This window comes from Styela clava, unplaced genomic scaffold, assembly GCF_964204865.1.
Source record: "Styela clava unplaced genomic scaffold, kaStyClav1.hap1.2 HAP1_SCAFFOLD_253, whole genome shotgun sequence".
Taxonomy (NCBI): Eukaryota; Metazoa; Chordata; class Ascidiacea; order Stolidobranchia; family Styelidae; genus Styela; species Styela clava.
Genome location: NW_027556740.1, coordinates 12,501 through 17,500, shown reverse-complemented (window position 1 = coordinate 17,500; position 5,000 = coordinate 12,501). Strand labels below are relative to the sequence as shown.

The 5,000-nt window shown below is 55.4% G+C and overlaps 2 non-coding genes across 2 annotated transcripts; both read left to right on the top strand.

Moving 5' to 3' along the window:
• The first annotated feature begins 2,561 nt into the window (after positions 1-2,561).
• On the top strand, positions 2,562-4,371 carry LOC144419696 (small subunit ribosomal RNA). The gene has a single exon (XR_013474218.1). It is a non-coding gene; the product is annotated as a small subunit ribosomal RNA (ribosomal RNA).
• A 298-nt stretch (positions 4,372-4,669) lies between these two features.
• Positions 4,670-4,823, top strand: LOC144419693 (5.8S ribosomal RNA). The gene has a single exon (XR_013474215.1). It is a non-coding gene; the product is annotated as a 5.8S ribosomal RNA (ribosomal RNA).
• Positions 4,824-5,000: the final 177 nt, after the last annotated feature.

Below are 5,000 nucleotides of genomic sequence, written 5' to 3'. Positions count from 1 at the left end.
CCTTTTCTCGGTGGCTGGCGGGCGAGAGAGTGCTGCGTCGCCGGCATCGGCGTCGAAAGAAGCCGAGCCGAAAAAAGTTAAAGTACAAACGTGCAAGCATACTAACCTAACCCTAGGTAAGGCATGTCAGAGCGAAAGACAGTAATTTCGAATGAGCCAAGAAAGAGCGGTGCGGGGCCGGTCGGAGCGCACCCTTTTCTCGGTGGCTGGCGGGCGAGAAAGTGCTGCGTCGCCGGCATCGGCGTCGAAAGAAGCCGAGCCAAAAAAAGTTAAAGTACAAACGTGCAAGCATACTAACCTAACCCTAGGTAAGGCATGTCAGAGCGGAAGACAGTAATTTCGAATGAGCCATGAAAGAGCGGTGCGGGGCCGGTCGGAGCGCACCCTTTTCTCGGTGGCTGGCGGGCGAGAGAGTGCTGCGTCGCCGGCATCGGCGTCGAAAGAAGCCGAGCCGAAAAAAGTTAAAGTACAAACGTGCAAGCATACTAACCTAACCCTAGGTAAGGCATGTCAGAGCGAAAGACAGTAAACTCGAATGAGCCATGAAAGAGCGGTGCGGGGCCGGTCGGAGCGCACCCTTTTCTCGGTGGCTGGTGGGCGAGAGAGTGCTGCGTCGCCGGCATCGGCGTCGAAAGAAGCCGAGCCAAAAAAAGTTAAAGTACAAACGTGCAAGCATACTAACCTAACCCTAGGTAAGGCATGTCAGAGCGAAAGACAGTAATTTCGAATGAGCCAAGAAAGAGCGGTGCGGGGCCGGTCGGAGCGCACCCTTTTCTCGGTGGCTGGCGGGCGAGAAAGTGCTGCGTCGCCGGCATCGGCGTCGAAAGAAGCCGAGCCGAAAAAAGTTAAAGTACAAACGTGCAAGCATACTAACCTAACCCTAGGTAAGGCATGTCAGAGCGAAAGACAGTAAACTCGAATGAGCCATGAAAGAGCGGTGCGGGGCCGGTCGGAGCGCACCCTTTTCTCGGTGGCTGGCGGGCGAGAGAGTGCTGCGTCGCCGGCATCGGCGTCGAAAGAAGCCGAGCCGAAAAAAGTTAAAGTACAAACGTGCAAGCATACTAACCTAACCCTAGGTAAGGCATGTCAGAGCGAAAGACAGTAATTTCGAATGAGCCAAGAAAGAGCGGTGCGGGGCCGGTCGGAGCGCACCCTTTTCTCGGTGGCTGGCGGGCGAGAAAGTGCTGCGTCGCCGGCATCGGCGTCGAAAGAAGCCGAGCCGAAAAAAGTTAAAGTACAAACGTGCAAGCATACTAACCTAACCCTAGGTAAGGCATGTCAGAGCGAAAGACAGTAAACTCGAATGAGCCATGAAAGAGCGGTGCGGGGCCGGTCGGAGCGCACCCTTTTCTCGGTGGCTGGTGGGCGAGAGAGTGCTGCGTCGCCGGCATCGGCGTCGAAAGAAGCCGAGCCAAAAAAAGTTAAAGTACAAACGTGCAAGCATACTAACCTAACCCTAGGTAAGGCATGTCAGAGCGAAAGACAGTAATTTCGAATGAGCCATGAAAGAGCGGTGCGGGGCCGGTCGGAGCGCACCCTTTTCTCGGTGGCTGGCGGGCGAGAGAGTGCTGCGTCGCCGGCATCGGCGTCGAAAGAAGCCGAGCCGAAAAAAGTTAAAGTACAAACGTGCAAGCATACTAACCTAACCCTAGGTAAGGCATGTCAGAGCGAAAGACAGTAATTTCGAATGAGCCAAGAAAGAGCGGTGCGGGGCCGGTCGGAGCGCACCCTTTTCTCGGTGGCTGGCGGGCGAGAAAGTGCTGCGTCGCCGGCATCGGCGTCGAAAGAAGCCGAGCCAAAAAAAGTTAAAGTACAAACGTGCAAGCATACTAACCTAACCCTAGGTAAGGCATGTCAGAGCGAAAGACAGTAATTTCGAATGAGCCATGAAAGAGCGGTGCGGGGCCGGTCGGAGCGCACCCTTTTCTCGGTGGCTGGCGGGCGAGAGAGTGCTGCGTCGCCGGCATCGGCGTCGAAAGAAGCCGAGCCAAAAAAAGTTAAAGTACAAACGTGCAAGCATACTAACCTAACCCTAGGTAAGGCATGTCAGAGCGAAAGACAGTAATTTCGAATGAGCCAAGAAAGAGCGGTGCGGGGCCGGTCGGAGCGCACCCTTTTCTCGGTGGCTGGCGGGCGAGAGAGTGCTGCGTCGCCGGCATCGGCGTCGAAAGAAGCCGAGCCGAAAAAAGTTAAAGTACAAACGCGATGCTAATGAGCGAGCCGTTGTCTCGACTAATATGTAGGGGGCGTTCGATCGAGCGTCTGGCTTGAGCGCTTGTCGGCCTAGCAGAACGGTCGCATTGTTATGCCCGGGTTTTAGGCACCGCTGCAGGCGGCCGGCAGAGCTCTTGTTTGTGCGAAACTGAATGGATCGAGCCCGAGAGAGGGCGAGCAAAGAAAAAACGCAAATCGCTCCGCCTGGCACTGCCGGCGAGAGCGTGGACGTCGCGGCCAGCGACTGTCGAAGCTGAGTACGGCCGCAGGCGATTGCCTCGGTCTTAAACGAATGCGACGAGCACGCGCCGGGCGGCCCAGCAAGGGCCGAGCGCAGCTGTCGCAGCTATCTGGTTGATCCTGCCAGTAGTGATATGCTTGTCTCAAAGATTAAGCCATGCAGGTGCAAGTACGAGTTCTCGTAAAGCGAAACTGCGAATGGCTCATTAAATCAGTCTTGGTTTATTTGGTCTCGTAAGCGAAGTGGATAACTGTGGTAATTCTAGAGCTAATACATGCATTAAGCGCCGACTTCGGGAGGCGCGCTTTTATCAGATCAAAACCGACCGGGTTCGTCCTGTGACGTTTGATGACTCTGGATAACCACGCGGATCGTACGGTCTCTGCACCGACGACGTATCATTCAAGTGTCTGCCCTATCAACTGTCGAAGGTACGCTACGTGCCTACCTTTGTGATAACGGGTAACGGGGAATCAGGGTTCGATTCCGGAGAGGGAGCCTGAGAAACGGCTACCACATCCAAGGAAGGCAGCAGGCGCGCAAATTACCCATTCCCGACACGGGGAGGTAGTGACGAAAAATAACAATACAGGACTCTAACGAGGCCCTGTAATTGGAATGAGTACATCCTAAAACTCTTAACGAGTATCCATTGGAGGGCAAGTCTGGTGCCAGCAGCCGCGGTAATTCCAGCTCCAACAGTGTATGCTAAAGTTGTTGCGGTTGAAAAGCTCGTAGTTGGATTTTGGGCGAGCGCCGCCGGTCCGTCGCAAGGCGTGTCACTGGTTGCGTTCGCCTCACCTTCGGTTCTCCGTCGGTGCTCTTGACTGAGTGTCGGCGGTGGCCGATAAGTTTACTTTGAAAAAATTAGAGTGTTCAAAGCAGGCTGTTCGCCTGCATAGTGTTGCATGGAATAATGGAATAGGACCTCGGTTCTATTTTGTTGGTTTTCGGAGCACGAGGTAATGATTAAGAGGGACAGACGGGGGCGTCCGTACTCTGCCGTTAGAGGTGAAATTCTTGGATCGGCGGAAGACGAACTACTGCGAAAGCATTCGCCAAGAATGTTTTCTTTAATCAAGAGCGAAAGTCAGAGGTTCGAAGACGATCAGATACCGTCCTAGTTCTGACTATAAACGATGCCAACTAGCGATCGGGAGGCGTTACCATGACGACCTTTCCGGCAGCTTCCGGGAAACCAAAGTCTTTGGGTTCCGGGGGAAGTATGGTTGCAAAGCTGAAACTTAAAGGAATTGACGGAAGGGCACCACCAGGAGTGGAGCCTGCGGCTTAATTTGACTCAACACGGGGAAACTCACCCGGCCCGGACACAGGTAGGATTGACAGATTGAGAGCTCTTTCTTGATTCTGTGGGTGGTGGTGCATGGCCGTTCTTAGTTGGTGGAGCGATTTGTCTGGTTAATTCCGATAACGAACGAGACTCTGGCATGCTAAATAGTTACGCGACCTTCTCGGTCGGCGTCTAACTTCTTAGAGGGACTAGTGGCGTTTAGCCACACGAGATTGAGCAATAACAGGTCTGTGATGCCCTTAGATGTCCGGGGCCGCACGCGCGCTACACTGAGTGAAGCAGCGAGTGTCTAACCTAGGCCGAAAGGTCCGGGTAACCCGTTGAACCTCATTCGTGATTGGGATAGGGACTTGCAATTGTTTCCCTTGAACGAGGAATTCCCAGTAAGCGCAAGTCATCAACTTGCGTTGATTACGTCCCTGCCCTTTGTACACACCGCCCGTCGCTACTACCGATTGAATGGTTTAGTGAGATCCTTGGATCGGCCCCGTCGCGGCTGGCAACGGCCGCGTCGGCGTGTCGAGAAGACGATCAAACTTGATCATTTAGAGGAAGTAAAAGTCGTAACAAGGTTTCCGTAGGTGAACCTGCGGAAGGATCATTACCGAAAGTGGTGGTAGGCCCCGGCCGACCGCGCACTTAATTGTCTTTGGGTGCCGCCGAGAGGGCGGCCGTCAATCGGGGTTCCGCCCCGTGCGACACGCGTAACACGTTGGCATAGCAAGGCAGCCGAGTGCGATGGTGGCTTCTGGGCACCGCGCTCGATGTGCCGCCGGCCCAGCCCGGCGGTCGCTCGGCGCCGTTTGTTGGTGTTTTTGTGCAGTTGTTGTCGGTGGTGGTTTTGTGGTCGATCCCACAGTGTGACGTCCGCGCGCTTCGGCGCCGGGCGAAACGTCGAGGACGACTCTTAACGGTGGATCACTCGGCTCGCGAGTCGATGAAGGACGCAGCCAAGTGCGAGAAGTAATGTGAATTGCAGAACACATTGAACGTCGACCTTCTGAACGCGAATTGCGGTCTCGGTTCAATCCCGGGACCGCGTCTGCCTCAGGGTCGCGTTCGTCCTCACCCGAGGGCCGTCGCCTGGCCTCTGCGAAGACGGCCGGGCGTCGCCCCAAGTTGAAGCGGTCGCCGAGCTTTCTCGGCGCGACCGCGTGTCCCGTACACCGCCGGCGCCCCTCGACGTGTTCAACTACGTTCGAGGGGCGGGTCCAGGTCGGTCGGTCCGGTCAC